Raw genomic sequence first — 21,813 nt, 5'->3', positions numbered from 1 at the left:
GCACCTTGGGCCTGGCAGCTCTAGGGCAATGGAGCACACCCAGAGCAGAAGTTCTACTTCAGCCAAATCAGGCCTGCCAGGAAACGGCGTTTCACAGGCCTTGGTAAGAGATGTTCCCGGTAGGCTGTAAGAGCACTGGGCAACGCCAGATGTTTCTTAGCTTCCCGAAGAGCTGGAAGCAAGATGCTTTGGTGCCACTCTCTCACTTTGGAATCAAGGCAGCCCTTTGGGGCAGGTAGCTCTAGGCCAGTGGAGCACACCCAGAGCAGAAGTTCTACTTCGGCCAGTTGAGGCCACCAACAAACTGCGTTTCACAGGCCTTGGTAAGAGATGTTCCCGGTAGGCTGTGAGAGCACTGTGGAGAGCCAGTTGCTTTAGCTTCCCACAGAGCTGCAAGCAAGATGCTTTGGGGCCTCTCTCTCCCTTTGGACACAAGGCAGCCGTTTGGGCCTGGCAGCTCTAGGCCAATGGAGCACACCCACAGCAGAAGATCTACTTCAGGCAGATCAGTCCTGCCCAGAAACTGCGTTTCACAGCCCTTGGTAAGAGATGTTCACGGTAGGCTGTGAGAGCACTGGGCAGAGCCAGTTGTTTTTTAGCTTCCCAAAGTGCTGGAGGCAAGATGCTTTGGGGCCTCTCTCCCCCTTTGGAAACAAGGCAGCCCTTAGGTCCTGGTAGCTCTAGGCCTATGTAGCACAACCAGAACAGAAGTTCTACTTCAGCCAGGTCAGGCCTGCCAAGAAACTGCGTTTCACAGGCCTTTCAAAGAGATGTTTTCTTAGGCTGTAAGAGCACTGGGCAGAGCCAGCTGTTTCCTAGCTTCCCGAAGAGCTGGGAGCAAGATGCTTTGGGTCCACTCTCCGTCTTTGGAAAAAGGCAGCCCTTTGGGCCTGGCAGCTCTAGGGCAATGGAGCACACCCAGAGCAGAAGTTCTATTTCAGCCAGGTCAGGCCTGCCAAGGAAGTGCGTTTCACAGGCCTTTCAAAGACATGCTCCCGGTAGGCTGTAAGAGCACGGGGCAGAGCGAGTTGGTTCTTAGCTTCCCAGAGAGCTGGAAGCAAGATGCTTTGGGGCCTCTCTGCCCCTTTGGAAACAAGGCAGCACCTTGGGCATGGCAGCTCTAGGGCAATGGAGCACACCCAGAGCAGAAGTTCTACTTCAGCCAAATCAGGCCTGCCAGGAAACGGCGTTTCACAGGCCTTGGTAAGAGATTTTCCCGGTAGGCTGTAAGAGCACTGGGCAACGCCAGATGTTTCTTAGCTTCCCGAAGAGCTGGAAGCAAGATGCTTTGGGGCCTCTCATCCCCTTTGCAAACAAGGCGGCCCTTTGTGCCAGGCAGCTCTAGGCCAATGGAGCACACCCAGAGCAGAAGTTCTACTTCAGCTAAATCAGGCCACCAACAAAGTGCGTTTCACAGGCCTTGGTAAGAGATTGTCTCTTAGGCTGTAAGAGCACTGGGCAGAGCCAGTTGTTTCTTAGCTCTCCAAAGAGCTGGAAGCAAGATGCTTTGGGGGCTCCCTGCCCCTTTGCCAACAAGGCCGACCTTTGGGCCTTTCAGCTCTAGGCCAATGGAGCACACCCAGAGCAGAAGTTCTACCTCAGCCAGATCAGGCCTGCCAAGAAACTGCGTCTCACAGGCCTTTCCCGTTCACGTTGCCGGTAGGCTGTGAGAGCACTGTGCAGAGCCAGATGTTTCTTAGCTTCCCAAAGATTTGGAAGCAAGGTACTTTGGGGACTCTCAGCCCCTTTGGAAACAAGGCGGCCCTTTGGGCCTGGCAGCTCTAGGCCAAAGTAGCACGCCCAGAGCAGGAGTTCTACTTCAGCCAGATCAGGCCTGCCAAGAAACTGCGTTTCACAGGCCTTTCAAAGACATGTTCCCGGTAGGCTGTAAGAGCACGGGGCAGAGCGAGTTGGTTCTTAGCTTCCCAGAGAGTTGGAAGCAAGATGCTTTGGGGCCTCTCTGCCCCTTTGGAAACAAGGCAGCACCTTGGGCCTGGCAGCTCTAGGGCAATGGAGCACACCCAGAGCAGAAGTTCTACTTCAGCCAAATCAGGCCTGCCAGGAAACGGCGTTTCACAGGCCTTGGTAAGAGATGTTCCCGGTAGGCTGTAAGAGCACTGGGCAACGCCAGATGTTTCTTAGCTTTCCGAAGAGCTGGAAGCAAGATGCTTTGGTGCCACTCTCTCACTTTGGAATCAAGGCAGCCCTTTGGGGCAGGTAGCTCTAGGCCAGTGGAGCACACCCAGAGCAGAAGTTCTACTTCGGCCAGTTCAGGCCACCAACAAACTGCGTTTCACAGGCCTTGGTAAGAGATGTTCCCGGTAGGCTGTGAGAGCACTGTGGAGAGCCAGTTGCTTTAGCTTCCCACAGAGCTGCAAGCAAGATGCTTTGGGGCCTCTCTCTCCCTTTGGACACAAGGCAGCCGTTTGGGCCTGGCAGCTCTAGGCCAATGGAGCACACCCACAGCAGAAGTTCTACTTCAGGCAGATCACTCCTGCCCAGAAACTGCGTTTCACAGCCCTTGGTAAGAGATGTTCACGGTAGGCTGTGAGAGCACTGGGCAGAGCCAGTTGTTTTTTAGCTTCCCAAAGTGCTGGAGGCAAGATGCTTTGGGGCCTCTCTCCCCCTTTGGAAACAAGGCAGCCCTTAGGTCCTGGTAGCTCTAGGCCTATGTAGCACAACCAGAACAGAAGTTCTACTTCAGCCAGGTCAGGCCTGCCAAGAAACTGCGTTTCACAGGCCTTTCAAAGAGATGTTTTCTTAGGCTGTAAGAGCACTGGGCAGAGCCAGCTGTTTCCTAGCTTCCCGAAGAGCTGGGAGCAAGATGCTTTGGGTCCACTCTCCGTCTTTGGAAAAAGGCAGCCCTTTGGGCCTGGCAGCTCTAGGCCAATGGAGCACACCCAGAGCAGAAGTTCTATTTCAGCCAGGTCAGGCCTGCCAAGGAAGTGCGTTTCACAGGCCTTTCAAAGACATGTTCCCGGTAGGCTGTAAGAGCACGGGGCAGAGCGAGTTGGTTCTTAGCTTCCCAGAGAGCTGGAAGCAAGATGCTTTGGGGCCTCTCTGCCCGTTTGGAACCAAGGCAGCACCTTGGGCATGGCAGCTCTAGGGCAATGGAGCACACCCAGAGCAGAAGTTCTACTTCAGCCAAATCAGGCCTGCCAGGAAACGGCGTTTCACAGGCCTTGGTAAGAGATTTTCCCGGTAGGCTGTAAGAGCACTGGGCAACGCCAGATGTTTCTTAGCTTCCCGAAGAGCTGGAAGCAAGATGCTTTGGGGCCTCTCATCCCCTTTGCAAACAAGGCCGACCTTTGGGCCTTTCAGCTCTAAGCCAATGGAGCACACCCAGAGCAGAAGTTCTACCTCAGCCAGATCAGGCCTGCCAAGGAACTGCGTTTCAGAGGCCTTTGTATGTGACGTTCCCGGTAGGCTGTGAGAGCACGGTGCAGAGCCAGTTGTTTCCTTGTTTCCCAAACAGCTGGAAGCAAGACGCTTTGGGGCCTCTCTGCCCCTTTGGAAACAAGGCAGCACGTTGGGTCTGGCAGCTCTAGGGCAATGGAGCACAACCAGAGCAGAAGTTCTACTTCTTCCAGATCAGGCCTGCCTAGAAAGTGCGTTTCACAGGCCTTGATAAGAGATGTTCTCTGAGGCTATAAGAGCACTGGGCACAGCCAGTTGTTTCTTAGCTTCCGAAGAGGTGGAAGCAAGACGCTTTGGGGCCTCTCTCCCCCTTTGGAAACAAGGCAGCCCTTTGGGCCTTTCAGCTCTAGGGCAATGGAGCACACCCAGAGCAGAAGTTCGACCTCAGCCAGATCAGGCCTGCCAAGAAACTGCTTTTCACAGGCCTTCGTAAGAGGTGTTCCCGGAAGGCTGTAAGAGTACCTGGCAGAGCGAGTTGTTTCTTAGCTTCAAAAACAGCTGGAAGCAACATGATTTGGGGCCTCTCTCCCCCTTTGGAAACAAAGCAGCCTTTGTGCCTGGCAGCTCTAGGCCAAAGTAGCACACCCAGAGCACAAGTTCTACCTCAGCCAGATAAGGCCTGTCAAGAAGCTGCGTTTCACAGGCCTTTGTATGTGACGTTCCCGGTTGGCTTTGAGAGCACTGTGCAGAGCCAGCTGTTTTAGCTTCCCAGAGAGCAGGAAGCAAGATGCTTTGGGGCCTCTCTCACACTTTGGAAATAAAGGCAGCCCTTTGGGCCTGGCAGCCCTAGGCCAATGGAGTACACCCAGAGCAGAAGTTCTACCTCAGCCAGATCAGGCCTTCCAAGAAACTGCGTCTCACAGGCCTTTCTCTGTCACGTTGGAGGTAGGCTGTGAGAGCACTGTGCAGAGCCAGTTGTTTCTTAGCTTCCCAAAGATTTGGAAGCAAGATACTTTGGGGACTCTCAGCCCCTTTGGAAACAAGGCGGCCCTTTGGGCCTGGCAGCTCTAGGCCAAAGTAGCACGCCCAGAGCTGGAGTTCCACTTCAGCCAGATCAGGCCTGCCAAGAAACTGCGTTTCACAGGCCTTGGTAATAGATGTTCCCGGTAGGCTGTGAGAGCACTGTGGAGAGCCAGTTGCTTTAGCTTCCCACAGAGCTGGAAGCAAGATGCTTTGGGGCCTCTCTCTCCCTTTGGACACAAGGCAGCCGTTTGGGCCTGGCAGCTCTAGGCCAATGGAGCACACCCACAGCAGAAGTTCTACTTCAGGCAGATCAGTCCTGCCCAGAAACTGCGTTTCACAGCCCTTGGTAAGAGATGTTCACGGTAGGCTGTGAGAGCACTGGGCAGAGCCAGTTGTTTTTTAGCTTCCCAAAGTGCTGGAGGCAAGATGCTTTGGGGCCTCTCTGCCCCTTTGGAAAGAAGGCAGCACCTTGGGCCTGGCAGCTCTAGGGCAATGGAGCACACCCAGAGCAGAAGTTCTACTTCAGCCAAATCAGGCCTGCCAGGAAACGGCGTTACACAGGCCTTGGTAAGAGATGTACCCTTTAGGCTGTAAGAGCACTGGGCAACGCCAGATGTTTCTTATCTTCCCGAAGAGCTGGAAGCAAGATGCTTTGGTGCCACTCTCTCACTTTGGAATCAAGGCAGCACTTTGGGGCAGGTAGCTCTAGGCCAGTGGAGCACACCCAGAGCAGAAGTTCTACTTCAGCCAGTTCAGGCCACCAACAAACTGCGTTTCACAGGCCTTGGTAAGAGATGTTCCCCTTAGGCTGTAAGAGCACTGGGCAACGCCAGATGTTTCTTAGCTTCCCGAAGAGCTGGAAGCAAGATGCTTTGGGGCCTCTCATCCCCTTTGCAAACAAGGCGGCCCTTTGGGCCAGGCAGCTCTAGGCCAATGGAGCACACCCAGAGCAGAAGTTCTACTTCAGCTAGATCAGGCCACCAACAAAGTGCGTTTCACAGGCCTTGGTAAGAGATTTTCTCTCAGACTGTAAGAGCACTGGGCAGAGCCAGTTGTTTCTTAGCTTCCCAAAGAGCTGGAAGCAAGATGCTTTGGGGCCTCTCTGCCCCTTTGCAAACAAGGCATCCCTTTGGGCCTTTCAGCTCTAGGCCAATGGAGCACACCCAGAGCAGAAGTCCTACTTCAGCCAGATCAGGCCTGCCAAGGAACTGCGTTTCAGAGGCCTTTGTATGTGACGTTCCCGGTAGGCTGTGAGAGCAAGGTGCAGAGCCAGTTGTTTCCTTGTTTCCCAAACAGCTGGAAGCAAGACGCTTTGGGGCCTCTCTGCCCCTTTGGAATCAAGGCAGCACGTTGGGTCTGGCAGCTCTAGGGCAATGGAGCACCACCAGAGCAGAAGTTCTACTTCTTCCAGATCAGGCCTGCCTAGAAAGTGCGTTTCACAGGCCTTGATAAGAGATGTTCTCTTAGGCTATAAGAGCACTGGGCACAGCCAGTTGTTTCTTAGCTTCCGAAGAGGTGGAAGCAAGACGCTTTGGGGCCTCTCTCCCCCTTTGGAAACAAGGCAGCCCTTTGGGCCTTTCAGCTCTAGGGCAATGGAGCACACCCAGAGCAGAAGTTCGACCTCAGCCAGATCAGGCTTGCCAAGAAACTGCTTTTCACAGGCCTTCGTAAGAGGTGTTCCCGGAAGGCTGTAAGAGTACCTGGCAGAGCGAGTTGTTTCTTAGCTTCAAAAACAGCTGGAAGCAACATGATTTGGGGCCTCTCTCCCCCTTTGGAAACAAAGCAGCCTTTGTGCCTGGCAGCTCTAGGCCAAAGTAGCACACCCAGAGCACAAGTTCTACCTCAGCCAGATAAGGCCTGTCAAGAAGCTGCGTTTCACAGGCCTTTGTATGTGACGTTCCCGGTTGGCTTTGAGAGCACTGTGCAGAGCCAGTTGTTTTAGCTTCCCAGAGAGCAGGAAGCAAGATGCTTTGGGGCCTCTCTCACACTTTGGAAACAAGGCAGCACCTTGGGCCTGGCAGCTCTAGGGCAATGGAGCACACCCAGAGCAGAAGATCTACTTCAGCCAAATCAGGCCTGCCAGGAAACGGCGTTTCACAGTCCTTGGTAAGAGATGTTCCCGGTAGGCTGTAAGAGCACTGGGCAACGCCAGATGTTTCTTAGCTTCCCGAAGAGCTGGAAGCAAGATGCTTTGGTGCCACTCTCTCACTTTGGAATCAAGGCAGCCCTTTGGGGCAGGTAGCTCTAGGCCAGTGGAGCACACCCAGAGCAGAAGTTCTACTTCGGCCAGTTCAGGCCACCAACAAACTGCGTTTCACAGGCCTTGGTAAGAGATGTTCCCGGTAGGCTGTGAGAGCACTGTGGAGAGCCAGTTGCTTTAGCTTCCCACAGAGCTGGAAGCAAGATGCTTTGGGGCCTCTCTCTCCCTTTGGACACAAGGCAGCCGTTTGGGCCTGGCAGCTCTAGGCCAATGGAGCACACCCACAGCAGAAGTTCTACTTCAGGCAGATCAGTCCTGCCCAGAAACTGCGTTTCACAGCCCTTGGTAAGAGATGTTCACGGTAGGCTGTGAGAGCACTGGGCAGAGCCAGTTGTTTTTTAGCTTCCCAAAGTGCTGGAGGCAAGATGCTTTGGGGCCTCTCTCACCCTTTGGAAACAAGGCAGCCCTTAGGTCCTGGTAGCTCTAGGCCTATGTAGCACAACCAGAACAGAAGTTCTACTTTAGCCAGGTCAGGCCTGCCAAGAAACTGCGTTTCACAGGCCTTTCAAAGAGATGTTTTCTTAGGCTGTAAGAGCACTGGGCAGAGCCAGCTGTTTCCTAGCTTCCCGAAGAGCTGGGAGCAAGATGCTTTGGGTCCACTCTCCGTCTTTGGAAAAAGGCAGCCCTTTGGGCCTGGCAGCTCTAGGGCAATGGAGCACACCCAGAGCAGAAGTTCTATTTCAGCCAGGTCAGGCCTGCCAAGGAAGTGCGTTTAACAGGCCTTTCAAAGACATGTTCCCGGTAGGCTGTAAGAGCACGGGGCAGAGCGAGTTGGTTCTTAGCTTCCCAGAGAGCTGGAAGCAAGATGCTTTGGGGCCTCTCTGCCCCTTTGGAAACAAGGCAGCACCTTGGGCATGGCAGCTCTAGGGCAATGGAGCACACCCAGAGCAGAAGTTCTACTTCAGCCAAATCAGGCCTGCCAGGAAACGGCGTTTCACAGGCCTTGGTAAGAGATGTTCCCGGTAGGCTGTAAGAGCACTGGGCAACGCCAGATGTTTCTTAGCTTCCCGAAGAGCTGGAAGCAAGATGCTTTGGGGCCTCTCATCCCCTTTGCAAACAAGGCGGCCCTTTGGGCCAGGCAGCTCTAGGCCAATGGAGCACACCCAGAGCAGAAGTTCTACTTCAGCTAAATCAGGCCACCAACAAAGTGCGTTTCACAGGCCTTGGTAAGAGATTGTCTCTTAGGCTGTAAGAGCACTGGGCAGAGCCAGTTGTTTCTTAGCTCTCCAAAGAGCTGGAAGCAAGATGCTTTGGGGGCTCCCTGCCCCTTTGCCAACAAGGCCGACCTTTGGGCCTTTCAGATCTAGGCCAATGGAGCACACCCAGAGCAGAAGTTCTACCTCAGCCAGATCAGGCCTTCCAAGAAACTGCGTCTCACAGGCCTTTCCCGGTCACGTTGCCGGTAGGCTGTGAGAGCACTGTGCAGAGCCAGTTGTTTCTTAGCTTCCCAAAGATTTGGAAGCAAGATACTTTGGGGACTCTCAGCCCCTTTGGAAACAAGGCGGCCCTTTGGGCCTGGCAGCTCTAGGCCAAAGTAGCACGCCCAGAGCAGGAGTTCTACTTCAGCCAGATCAGGCCTGCCAAGAAACTGCGTTTCAGAGGCCTTTCAAAGACATGTTCCCGGTAGGCTGTAAGAGCACGGGCCAGAGCGAGTTGGTTCTTAGCTTCCCAGAGAGGTGGAAGCAAGATGCTTTGGGGCCTCTCTGCCCCTTTGGAAAGAAGGCAGCACCTTGGGCCTGGCAGCTCTAGGGCAATGGAGCACACCCAGAGCAGAAGTTCTACTTCAGCCAAATCAGGCCTGCCAGGAAACGGCGTTTCACAGGCCTTGGTAAGAGATGTACCCGGTAGGCTGTAAGAGCACTGGGCAACGCCAGATGTTTCTTAGCTTCCCGAAGAGCTGGAAGCAAGATGCTTTGTTGCCACTCTCTCACTTTGGAATCAAGGCAGCACTTTGGGGCAGGTAGCTCTAGGCCAGTGGAGCACACCCAGAGCAGAAGTTCTACTTCAGCCAGTTCAGGCCACCAACAAACTGCGTTTCACAGGCCTTGGTAAGAGATGTTCCCCTTAGGCTGTAAGAGCACTGGGCAACGCCAGATGTTTCTTAGCTTCCCGAAGAGCTGGAAGCAAGATGCTTTGGGGCCTCTCATCCTCTTTGCGAACAAGGCGGCACTTTGGGCCAGGCAGCTCTAGGCCAATGGAGCACACCCATAGCAGAAGTTCTACTTCAGCTAGATCAGGCCACCAACAAAGTGCGTTTCACAGGCCTTGGTGAGAGATTTTCTCTCAGGCTGTAAGAGCACTGGGCAGAGCCAGTTGTTTCTTAGCTTCCCAAACAGCTGGAAGCAAGATGCTTTGGGGCCTCTCTGCCCCTTTGCAAACAAGGCATCCCTTTGGGCCTTTCAGCTCTAGGCCAATGGAGCACACCCAGAGCAGAAGTCCTACTTCAGCCAGATCAGGCCTGCCAAGGAACTGCGTTTCAGAGGCCTTTGTATGTGACGTTCCCGGTAGGCTGTGAGAGCAAGGTGCAGAGCCAGTTGTTTCCTTGTTTCCCTAACAGCTGGAAGCAAGACGCTTTGGGGCCTCTCTGCCCCTTTGGAAACAAGGCAGCACGTTGGGTCTGGCAGCTCTAGGGCAATGGAGCACAACCAGAGCAGAAGTTCTACTTCTTCCAGATCAGGCCTGCCTTGAAAGTGCGTTTCACAGGCCTTGATAAGAGATGTTCTCTTAGGCTATAAGAGCACTGGGCACAGCCAGTTGTTTCTTAGCTTCCCAAGAGGTGGAAGCAAGATGCTTTGGGGCCTCTCTCCCCCTTTGGAAACAAGGCAGCCCTTTGGGCCTTTCAGCTCTAGGGCAATGGAGCACACCCAGAGCAGAAGTTCGACCTCAGCCAGATCAGGCCTGCCAAGAAACTGCTTTTCACAGGCCTTCGTAAGAGGTGTTCCCGGAAGGCTGTAAGAGTACCTGGCAGAGCGAGTTGTTTCTTAGCTTCAAAAACAGCTGGAAGCAACATGATTTGGGGCCTCTCTCCCCCTTTGGAAACAAAGCAGCCTTTGTGCCTGGCAGCTCTAGGCCAAAGTAGCACACCCAGAGCACAAGTTCTACCTCAGCCAGATAAGGCCTGTCAAGAAGCTGCGTTTCACAGGCCTTTGTATGTGACGTTCCCGGTTGGCTTTGAGAGCACTGTGCAGAGCCAGTTGTTTTAGCTTCCCAGAGAGCAGGAAGCAAGATGCTTTGGGGCCTCTCTCACACTTTGGAAATAAACTCAGCCCTTGGGGCCTGGCAGCCCTAGGCCAATGGAGTACACCCAGAGCAGAAGTTCTACCTCAGCCAAATCAGGCCTTCCAAGAAACTGCGTCTCACAGGCCTTTCTCTGTCACGTTGCCGGTAGGCTGTGAGAGCACTGTGCAGAGCCAGTTGTTTCTTAGCTTCCCAAAGATTTGGAAGCAAGATACTTTGGGGACTCTCAGCCCCTTTGGAAACAAGGCGGCCCTTTGGGCCTGGCAGCTCTAGGCCAAAGTAGCACGCCCAGAGCAGGAGTTCTACTTCAGCCAGATCAAGCCTGCCAAGAAACTGCGTTTCACAGGCCTTGGTAAGAGATGTTCCCGGTAGGCTGTGAGAGCACTGTGGAGAGCCAGTTGCTTTAGCTTCCCACAGAGCTGGAAGCAAGATGCTTTGGGGCCTCTCTCTCCCTTTGGACACAAGGCAGCCGTTTGGGCCTGGCAGCTCTAGGCCAATGGAGCACACCCACAGCAGAAGGTCTACTTCAGGCAGATCAGTCCTGCCCAGAAACTGCGTTTCACAGCCCTTGGTAAGAGATGTTCACGGTAGGCTGTTAGAGCACTGGGCAGAGCCAGTTGTTTTTTAGCTTCCCAAAGTGCTGGAGGCAAGATGCTTTGGGGCCTCTCTCCCCCTTTGGAATCAAGGCAGCCCTTAGGTCCTGGTAGCTCTAGGCCTATGTAGCACAACCAGAACAGAAGTTCTACTTCAGCCAGGTCAGGCCTGCCAAGAAACTGCGTTTCACAGGCCTTTCAAAGAGATGTTCTCTTAGGCTGTAAGAGCACTGGGCAGAGCCAGCTGTTTCCTAGCTTCCCGAAGAGCTGGGAGCAAGATGCTTTGGGTCCACTCTCCGTCTTTGGAAAAAGGCAGCCCTTTGGGCCTGGCAGCTCTAGGGCAATGGAGGACACCCAGAGCAGAAGTTCTATTTCAGCCAGGTCAGGCCTGCCAAGGAAGTGCGTCTCACAGGCCTTTCAAAGACATGCTCCCGGTAGGCTGTAAGAGCACGGGGCAGAGCGAGTTGGTTCTTAGCTTCCCAGAGAGCTGGAAGCAAGATGCTTTGGGGCTTCTCTGCCCCTTTGGAAACAAGGCAGCACCTTGGGCCTGGCAGCTCTAGGGCAATGGAGCACACCCAGAGCAGAAGTTCTACTTCAGCCAGATCAGGCCTGCCAGGAAACTGCGTTTCACAGGCCTTGGTAAGAGATGTTCCCGGTAGGCTGTAAGAGCACTGGGCAGAGCCAGTTGTTTCTTACCTTCCTGAAAAGCTGGAAGCAAGATGCTTGGGACCCCTCTGGTCGTTTGGGAACAAGGCAGCCTTTTGGGTCGGGAAGCTCTAGGCCAATGGAGCACACGCAGAGCAGGAGTTCTACTTCAGCCTGATCAGGCCTGCAAAGAAACAGCGTTTGACAGGCCTTGGTAAGAGATGTTCCCGGTACGTGTAAGAGCACTGGGCAGAGCCAGTTGTTTCTTAGCTTCGCAAAGACCGGGAAGCAAGATGCTTTGGGCCTCTCTGCCCCTTGGAAACAGGGCAGCACTTTGGGCCTGGCCGCTCTGGGGCAATGGAGCACACCCAGAGCAGAAGTTCTACTTCAGCCAAATCAGGCCTGCCAGGAAACGGCGTTTCACAGGCCTTGGTAAGAGATGTTCCCGGTAGGCTGTAAGAGCACTGGGCAACGCCAGATGTTTCTTAGCTTCCCGAAGAGCTGGAAGCAAGATGCTTTGGGGCCTCTCATCCCCTTTGCAAACAAGGCGGCCCTTTGGGCCAGGCAGCTCTAGGCCAATGGAGCACACCCAGAGCAGAAGTTCTACTTCAGCTAAATCAGGCCACCAACAAAGTGCGTTTCACAGGCCTTGGTAAGAGATTGTCTCTTAGGCTGTAAGAGCACTGGGCAGAGCCAGTTGTTTCTTAGCTCTCCAAAGAGCTGGAAGCAAGATGCTTTGGGGGCTCCCTGCCCCTTTGCCAACAAGGCCGACCTTTGGGCCTTTCAGATCTAGGCCAATGGAGCACACCCAGAGCAGAAGTTCTACCTCAGCCAGATCAGGCCTTCCAAGAAACTGCGTCTCACAGGCCTTTCCCTGTCACGTTGCCGGTAGGCTGTGAGAGCACTGTGCAGAGCCAGTTGTTTCTTAGCTTCCCAAAGATTTGGAAGCACGATACTTTGGGGACTCTCAGCCCCTTTGGAAACAAGGCGGCCCTTTGGGCCTGGCAGCCCTAGGCCAAAGCAGCACGCCCAGAGCAGGAGTTCTACTTCAGCCAGATCAGGCCTGCCAAGAAACTGCGTTTCAGAGGCCTTTCAAAGACATGTTCCCGGTAGGCTGTAATAGCACGGGCCAGAGCGAGTTGGTTCTTAGCTTCCCAGAGAGCTGGAAGCAAGATGCTTTGGGGCCTCTCTGCCCCTTTGGAAAGAAGGCAGCACCTTGGGCCTGGCAGCTCTAGGGCAATGGAGCACACCCAGAGCAGAAGTTCTACTTCAGCCAAATCAGGCCTGCCAGGAAACGGCGTTTCACAGGCCTTGGTAAGAGATGTACCCGGTAGGCTGTAAGAGCACTGGGCAACGCCAGATGTTTCTTAGCTTCCCGAAGAGCTGGAAGCAAGATGCTTTGGTGCCACTCTCTCACTTTGGAATCAAGGCAGCCCTTTGGGGCAGGTAGCTCTAGGCCAGTGGAGCACACCCAGAGCAGAAGTTCTACTTCGGCCAGTTCAGGCCACCAACAAACTGCGTTTCACAGGCCTTGGTAAGAGATGTTCCCGGTAGGCTGTGAGAGCACTGTGGAGAGCCAGTTGCTTTCGCTTCCCACAGAGCTGGAAGCAAGATGGTTTGGGGCCTCTCTCTCCCTTTGGACACAAGGCAGCCGTTTGGGCCTGGCAGCTCTAGGCCAATGGAGCACACCCACAGCAGAAGTTCTACTTCAGGCAGATCAGTCCTGCCCAGAAACTGCGTTTCACAGCCCTTGGTAAGAGATGTTCACGGTAGGCTGTGAGAGCACTGGGCAGAGCCAGTTGTTTTTTAGCTTCCCAAAGTGCTGGAGGCAAGATGCTTTGGGGCCTCTCTCCCCGTTTGGAAACAAGGCAGCCCTTAGGTCCTGGTAGCTCTAGGCCTATGTAGCACAACCAGAACAGAAGTTCTACTTCAGCCAGGTCAGGCCTGCCAAGAAACTGCGTTTTACAGGCCTTTCAAAGAGATGTTTTCTTAGGCTGTAACAGCACTGGGCAGAGCCAGCTGTTTCCTAGCTTCCCGAAGAGCTGGGAGCAAGATGCTTTGGGTCCACTCTCCGTCTTTGGAAAAAGGCAGCCCTTTGGGCCTGGCAGCTCTAGGGCAATGGAGCACACCCAGAGCAGAAGTTCTATTTCAGCCAGGTCAGGCCTGCCAAGGAAGTGCGTTTCACAGGCCTTTCAAAGACATGTTCCCGGTAGGCTGTAAGAGCACGGGGCAGAGCGAGTTGGTTCTTAGCTTCCCAGAGAGCTGGAAGCAAGATGCTTTGGGGCCTCTCTGCCCCTTTGGAAACAAGGCAGCACCTTGGGCATGGCAGCTCTAGGGCAATGGAGCACACCCAGAGCAGAAGTTCTACTTCAGCCAAATCAGGCCTGCCAGGAAACGGCGTTTCACAGGCCTTGGTAAGAGATTTTCCCGGTAGGCTGTAAGAGCACTGGGCAACGCCAGATGTTTCTTAGCTTCCCGAAGAGCTGGAAGCAAGATGCTTTGGGGCCTCTCATCCCCTTTGCAAACAAGGCGGCCCTTTGGGCCAGGCAGCTCTAGGCCAATGGAGCACACCCAGAGCAGAAGTTCTACTTCAGCTAAATCAGGCCACCAACAAAGTGCGTTTCACAGGCCTTGGTAAGAGATTTTCTCTTAGGCTGTAAGAGCACTGGGCAGAGCCAGTTGTTTCTTAGCTCTCCAAAGAGCTGGAAGCAAGATGCTTTGGGGGCTCCCTGCCCCTTTGCCAACAAGGCCGACCTTTGGGCCTTTCAGCTCTAGGGCAATGGAGCACACCCAGAGCAGAAGTTCGACCTCAGCCAGATCAGGCCTGCCAAGAAACTGCTTTTCACAGGCCTTCGTAAGAGGTGTTCCCGGAAGGCTGTAAGAGTACCTGGCAGAGCGAGTTGTTTCTTAGCTTCAAAAACAGCTGGAAGCAACATGATTTGGGGCCTCTCTCCCCCTTTGGAAACAAAGCAGCCTTTGTGCCTGGCAGCTCTAGGCCAAAGTAGCACACCCAGAGCACAAGTTCTACCTCAGCCAGATAAGGCCTGTCAAGAAGCTGCGTTTCACAGGCCTTTGTATGTGACGTTCCCGGTTGGCTTTGAGAGCACTGTGCAGAGCCAGCTGTTTTAGCTTCCCAGAGAGCAGGAAGCAAGATGCTTTGGGGCCTCTCTCACACTTTGGAAATAAAGGCAGCCCTTGGGGCATGGCAGCCCTAGGCCAATGGAGTACACCCAGAGCAGAAGTTCTACCTCAGCCACATCAGGCCTTCCAAGAAACTGCGTCTCACAGGCCTTTCTCTGTCACGTTGCCGGTAGGCTGTGAGAGCACTGTGCAGAGCCAGTTGTTTCTTAGCTTCCCAAAGATTTGGAAGCAAGATACTTTGGGGACTCTCAGCCCCTTTGGAAACAAGGCGGCCCTTTGGGCCTGGCAGCTCTAGGCCAAAGTAGCACGCCCAGAGCTGGAGATCTACTTCAGCCAGATCAGGCCTGCCAAGAAACTGCGTTTCACAGGACTTGGTAAGAGATGTTCCCGGTAGGCTGTGAGAGCACTGTGGAGAGCCAGTTGCTTTAGCTTCCCACAGAGCTGGAAGCAAGATGCTTTCGGGCCTCTCTCTCCCTTTGGACACAAGGCAGCCGTTTGGGCCTGGCAGCTCTAGGCCAATGGAGCACACCCACAGCAGAAGTTCTACTTCAGGCAGATCAGTCCTGCCCAGAAACTGCGTTTCACAGCCCTTGGTAAGAGATGTTCACGGTAGGCTGTGAGAGCACTGGGCAGAGCCAGTTGTTTTTTAGCTTCCCAAAGGGCTGGAGCAAGATGCTTAGGGGCCTCTCTCCCCTTTGGAATCAAGGCAGCCCTTAGGTCCTGGTAGCTCTAGGCCTATGTAGCACAACCAGAACAGAAGTTCTACTTCAGCCAGGTCAGGCCTGCCAAGAAACTGCGTTTCACAGGCCTTTCAAAGAGATGTTCTCTTAGGCTGTAAGAGCACTGGGCAGAGCCAGCTGTTTCCTAGCTTCCCGAAGAGCTGGGAGCAAGATGCTTTGGGTCCACTCTCCGTCTTTGGAAAAAGGCAGCCCTTTGGGCCTGGCAGCTCTAGGGCAATGGAGGACACCCAGAGCAGAAGTTCTATTTCAGCCAGGTCAGGCCTGCCAAGGAAGTGCGTCTCACAGGCCTTTCAAAGACATGCTCCCGGTAGGCTGTAAGAGCACGGGGCAGAGCGAGTTGGTTCTTAGCTTCCCAGAGAGCTGGAAGCAAGATGCTTTGGGGCTTCTCTGCCCCTTTGGAAACAAGGCAGCACCTTGGGCCTGGCAGCTCTAGGGCAATGGAGCACACCCAGAGCAGAAGTTCTACTTCAGCCAGATCAGGCCTGCCAGGAAACTGCGTTTCACAGGCCTTGGTAAGAGATGTTCCCGGTAGGCTGTAAGAGCACTGGGCAGAGCCAGTTGTTTCTTACCTTCCTGAAAAGCTGGAAGCAAGATGCTTGGGACCCCTCTGGTCGTTTGGGAACAAGGCAGCCTTTTGGGTCGGGAAGCTCTAGGCCAATGGAGCACACGCAGAGCAGGAGTTCTACTTCAGCCTGATCAGGCCTGCAAAGAAACAGCGTTTGACAGGCCTTGGTAAGAGATGTTCCCGGTACGTGTAAGAGCACTGGGCAGAGCCAGTTGTTTCTTAGCTTCGCAAAGACCGGGAAGCAAGATGCTTTGGGCCTCTCTGCCCCTTGGAAACAGGGCAGCACTTTGGGCCTGGCCGCTCTGGGGCAATGGAGCACACCCAGAGCAGAAGTTCTACTTCAGCCAAATCAGGCCTGCCAGGAAACGGCGTTTCACAGGCCTTGGTAAGAGATGTTCCCGGTAGGCTGTAAGAGCACTGGGCAACGCCAGATGTTTCTTAGCTTCCCGAAGAGCTGGAAGCAAGATGCTTTGGGGCCTCTCATCCCCTTTGCAAACAAGGCGGCCCTTTGGGCCAGGCAGCTCTAGGCCAATGGAGCACACCCAGAGCAGAAGTTCTACTTCAGCTAAATCAGGCCACCAACAAAGTGCGTTTCACAGGCCTTGGTAAGAGATTGTCTCTTAGGCTGTAAGAGCACTGGGCAGAGCCAGTTGTTTCTTAGCTCTCCAAAGAGCTGGAAGCAAGATGCTTTGGGGGCTCCCTGCCCCTTTGCCAACAAGGCCGACCTTTGGGCCTTTCAGCTCTAGGCCAATGGAGCACACCCAGAGCAGAAGTTCTACCTCAGCCAGATCAGGCCTTCCAAGAAACTGCGTCTCACAGGCCTTTCCCTGTCACGTTGCCGGTAGGCTGTGAGAGCACTGTGCAGAGCCAGTTGTTTCTTAGCTTCCCAAAGATTTGGAAGCACGATACTTTGGGGACTCTCAGCCCCTTTGGAAACAAGGCGGCCCTTTGGGCCTGGCAGCTCTAGGCCAAAGCAGCACGCCCAGAGCAGGAGTTCTACTTCAGCCAGATCAGGCCTGCCAAGAAACTGCGTTTCAGAGGCCTTTCAAAGACATGTTCCCGGTAGGCTGTAATAGCACGGGCCAGAGCGAGTTGGTTCTTAGCTTCCCAGAGAGCTGGAAGCAAGATGCTTTGGGGCCTCTCTGCCCCTTTGGAAAGAAGGCAGCACCTTGGGCCTGGCAGCTCTAGGGCAATGGAGCACACCCAGAGCAGAAGTTCTACTTCAGCCAAATCAGGCCTGCCAGGAAACGGCGTTTCACAGGCCTTGGTAAGAGATGTACCCGGTAGGCTGTAAGAGCACTGGGCAACGCCAGATGTTTCTTAGCTTCCCGAAGAGCTGGAAGCAAGATGCTTTGGTGCCACTCTCTCACTTTGGAATCAAGGCAGCCCTTTGGGGCAGGTAGCTCTAGGCCAGTGGAGCACACCCAGAGCAGAAGTTCTACTTCGGCCAGTTCAGGCCACCAACAAACTGCGTTTCACAGGCCTTGGTAAGAGATGTTCCCGGTAGGCTGTGAGAGCACTGTGGAGAGCCAGTTGCTTTCGCTTCCCACAGAGCTGGAAGCAAGATGGTTTGGGGCCTCTCTCTCCCTTTGGACACAAGGCAGCCGTTTGGGCCTGGCAGCTCTAGGCCAATGGAGCACACCCACAGCAGAAGTTCTACTTCAGGCAGATCAGTCCTGCCCAGAAACTGCGTTTCACAGCCCTTGGTAAGAGATGTTCACGGTAGGCTGTGAGAGCACTGGGCAGAGCCAGTTGTTTTTTAGCTTCCCAAAGTGCTGGAGGCAAGATGCTTTGGGGCCTCTCTCCCCGTTTGGAAACAAGGCAGCCCTTAGGTCCTGGTAGCTCTAGGCCTATGTAGCACAACCAGAACAGAAGTTCTACTTCAGCCAGGTCAGGCCTGCCAAGAAACTGCGTTTTACAGGCCTTTCAAAGAGATGTTTTCTTAGGCTGTAACAGCACTGGGCAGAGCCAGCTGTTTCCTAGCTTCCCGAAGAGCTGGGAGCAAGATGCTTTGGGTCCACTCTCCGTCTTTGGAAAAAGGCAGCCCTTTGGGCCTGGCAGCTCTAGGGCAATGGAGCACACCCAGAGCAGAAGTTCTATTTCAGCCAGGTCAGGCCTGCCAAGGAAGTGCGTTTCACAGGCCTTTCAAAGACATGTTCCCGGTAGGCTGTAAGAGCACGGGGCAGAGCGAGTTGGTTCTTAGCTTCCCAGAGAGCTGGAAGCAAGATGCTTTGGGGCCTCTCTGCCCCTTTGGAAACAAGGCAGCACCTTGGGCATGGCAGCTCTAGGGCAATGGAGCACACCCAGAGCAGAAGTTCTACTTCAGCCAAATCAGGCCTGCCAGGAAACGGCGTTTCACAGGCCTTGGTAAGAGATTTTCCCGGTAGGCTGTAAGAGCACTGGGCAACGCCAGATGTTTCTTAGCTTCCCGAAGAGCTGGAAGCAAGATGCTTTGGGGCCTCTCATCCCCTTTGCAAACAAGGCGGCCCTTTGGGCCAGGCAGCTCTAGGCCAATGGAGCACACCCAGAGCAGAAGTTCTACTTCAGCTAAATCAGGCCACCAACAAAGTGCGTTTCACAGGCCTTGGTAAGAGATTTTCTCTTAGGCTGTAAGAGCACTGGGCAGAGCCAGTTGTTTCTTAGCTCTCCAAAGAGCTGGAAGCAAGATGCTTTGGGGGCTCCCTGCCCCTTTGCCAACAAGGCCGACCTTTGGGCCTTTCAGCTCTAGGGCAATGGAGCACACCCAGAGCAGAAGTTCGACCTCAGCCAGATCAGGCCTGCCAAGAAACTGCTTTTCACAGGCCTTCGTAAGAGGTGTTCCCGGAAGGCTGTAAGAGTACCTGGCAGAGCGAGTTGTTTCTTAGCTTCAAAAACAGCTGGAAGCAACATGATTTGGGGCCTCTCTCCCCCTTTGGAAACAAAGCAGCCTTTGTGCCTGGCAGCTCTAGGCCAAAGTAGCACACCCAGAGCACAAGTTCTACCTCAGCCAGATAAGGCCTGTCAAGAAGCTGCGTTTCACAGGCCTTTGTATGTGACGTTCCCGGTTGGCTTTGAGAGCACTGTGCAGAGCCAGCTGTTTTAGCTTCCCAGAGAGCAGGAAGCAAGATGCTTTGGGGCCTCTCTCACACTTTGGAAATAAAGGCAGCCCTTGGGGCATGGCAGCCCTAGGCCAATGGAGTACACCCAGAGCAGAAGTTCTACCTCAGCCACATCAGGCCTTCCAAGAAACTGCGTCTCACAGGCCTTTCTCTGTCACGTTGCCGGTAGGCTGTGAGAGCACTGTGCAGAGCCAGTTGTTTCTTAGCTTCCCAAAGATTTGGAAGCAAGATACTTTGGGGACTCTCAGCCCCTTTGGAAACAAGGCGGCCCTTTGGGCCTGGCAGCTCTAGGCCAAAGTAGCACGCCCAGAGCTGGAGATCTACTTCAGCCAGATCAGGCCTGCCAAGAAACTGCGTTTCACAGGACTTGGTAAGAGATGTTCCCGGTAGGCTGTGAGAGCACTGTGGAGAGCCAGTTGCTTTAGCTTCCCACAGAGCTGGAAGCAAGATGCTTTCGGGCCTCTCTCTCCCTTTGGACACAAGGCAGCCGTTTGGGCCTGGCAGCTCTAGGCCAATGGAGCACACCCACAGCAGAAGTTCTACTTCAGGCAGATCAGTCCTGCCCAGAAACTGCGTTTCACAGCCCTTGGTAAGAGATGTTCACGGTAGGCTGTGAGAGCACTGGGCAGAGCCAGTTGTTTTTTAGCTTCCCAAAGGGCTGGAGCAAGATGCTTAGGGGCCTCTCTCCCCTTTGGAATCAAGGCAGCCCTTAGGTCCTGGTAGCTCTAGGCCTATGTAGCACAACCAGAACAGAAGTTCTACTTCAGCCAGGTCAGGCCTGCCAAGAAACTGCGTTTCACAGGCCTTTCAAAGAGATGTTCTCTTAGGCTGTAAGAGCACTGGGCAGAGCCAGCTGTTTCCTAGCTTCCCGAAGAGCTGGGAGCAAGATGCTTTGGGTCCACTCTCCGTCTTTGGAAAAAGGCAGCCCTTTGGGCCTGGCAGCTCTAGGGCAATGGAGGACACCCAGAGCAGAAGTTCTATTTCAGCCAGGTCAGGCCTGCCAAGGAAGTGCGTCTCACAGGCCTTTCAAAGACATGCTCCCGGTAGGCTGTAAGAGCACGGGGCAGAGCGAGTTGGTTCTTAGCTTCCCAGAGAGCTGGAAGCAAGATGCTTTGGGGCTTCTCTGCCCCTTTGGAAACAAGGCAGCACCTTGGGCCTGGCAGCTCTAGGGCAATGGAGCACACCCAGAGCAGAAGTTCTACTTCAGCCAGATCAGGCCTGCCAGGAAACTGCGTTTCACAGGCCTTGGTAAGAGATGTTCCCGGTAGGCTGTAAGAGCACTGGGCAGAGCCAGTTGTTTCTTACCTTCCTGAAAAGCTGGAAGCAAGATGCTTGGGACCCCTCTGGTCGTTTGGGAACAAGGCAGCCTTTTGGGTCGGGAAGCTCTAGGCCAATGGAGCACACGCAGAGCAGGAGTTCTACTTCAGCCTGATCAGGCCTGCAAAGAAACAGCGTTTGACAGGCCTTGGTAAAAGATGTTCCCGGTAGGTGTAAGAGCACTGTGCAGAGCCAGTTGTTTCTTAGCTTCCCAAAGATTTGGAAGCAAGGTACTTTGGGGACTCTCAGCCCCTTTGGAAACAAGGCGGCCCTTTGGGCCTGGCAGCTCTAGGCCAAAGTAGCACGCCCAGAGCAGGAGTTCTACTTCAGCCAGATCAGGCCTGCCAAGAAACTGCGTTTCACAGGCCTTTCAAAGACATGTTCCCGGTAGGCTGTAAGAGCACGGGGCAGAGCGAGTTGGTTCTTAGCTTCCCAGAGAGCTGGAAGCAAGATGCTTTGGGGCCTCTCTGCCCCTTTGGAAAGAAGGCAGCACCTTGGGCCTGGCAGCTCTAGGGCAATGGAGCACACCCAGAGCAGAAGTTCTACTTCAGCCAAATCAGGCCTGCCAGGAAACGGCGTTTCACAGGCCTTGGTAAGAGATGTTCCCGGTAGGCTGTAAGAGCACTGGGCAACGCCAGATGTTTCTTAGCTTCCCGAAGAGCTGGAAGCAAGATGCTTTGGTGCCACTCTCTCACTTTGGAATCAAGGCAGCCCTTTGGGGCAGGTAGCTCTAGGCCAGTGGAGCACACCCAGAGCAGAAGTTCTACTTCGGCCAGTTGAGGCCACCAACAAACTGCGTTTCACAGGCCTTGGTAAGAGATGTTCCCGGTAGGCTGTGAGAGCACTGTGGAGAGCCAGTTGCTTTAGCTTCCCACAGAGCTGGAAGCAAGATGCTTTGGGGCCTCTCTCTCCCTTTGGACACAAGGCAGCCGTTTGGGCCTGGCAGCTCTAGGCCAATGGAGCACACCCACAGCAGAAGATCTACTTCAGGCAGATCAGTCCTGCCCAGAAACTGCGTTTCACAGCCCTTGGTAAGAGATGTTCACGGTAGGCTGTGAGAGCACTGGGCAGAGCCAGTTGTTTTTTAGCTTCCCAAAGTGCTGGAGGCAAGATGCTTTGGGGCCTCTCTCCCCCTTTGGAAACAAGGCAGCCCTTAGGTCCTGGTAGCTCTAGGCCTATGTAGCACAACCAGAACAGAAGTTCTACTTCAGCCAGGTCAGGCCTGCCAAGAAACTGCGTTTCACAGGCCTTTCAAAGAGATGTTTTCTTAGGCTGTAAGAGCACTGGGCAGAGCCAGCTGTTTCCTAGCTTCCCGAAGAGCTGGGAGCAAGATGCTTTGGGTCCACTCTCCGTCTTTGGAAAAAGGCAGCCCTTTGGGCCTGGCAGCTCTAGGGCAATGGAGCACACCCAGAGCAGAAGTTCTATTTCAGCCAGGTCAGGCCTGCCAAGGAAGTGCGTTTCACAGGCCTTTCAAAGACATGCTCCCGGTAGGCTGTAAGAGCACGGGGCAGAGCGAGTTGGTTCTTAGCTTCCCAGAGAGCTGGAAGCAAGATGCTTTGGGGCCTCTCTGCCCCTTTGGAAACAAGGCAGCACCTTGGGCATGGCAGCTCTAGGGCAATGGAGCACACCCAGAGCAGAAGTTCTACTTCAGCCAAATCAGGCCTGCCAGGAAACGGCGTTTCACAGGCCTTGGTAAGAGATTTTCCCGGTAGGCTGTAAGAGCACTGGGCAACGCCAGATGTTTCTTAGCTTCCCGAAGAGCTGGAAGCAAGATGCTTTGGGGCCTCTCATCCCCTTTGCAAACAAGGCGGCCCTTTGTGCCAGGCAGCTCTAGGCC

This window comes from Equus asinus, chromosome 29, assembly GCF_041296235.1.
Source record: "Equus asinus isolate D_3611 breed Donkey chromosome 29, EquAss-T2T_v2, whole genome shotgun sequence".
In the NCBI taxonomy this organism is placed as follows: domain Eukaryota; kingdom Metazoa; phylum Chordata; class Mammalia; order Perissodactyla; family Equidae; genus Equus; species Equus asinus.
The sequence above is the reverse complement of the archived record's forward strand: the minus strand, read 5'-3'. Positions refer to the sequence as shown.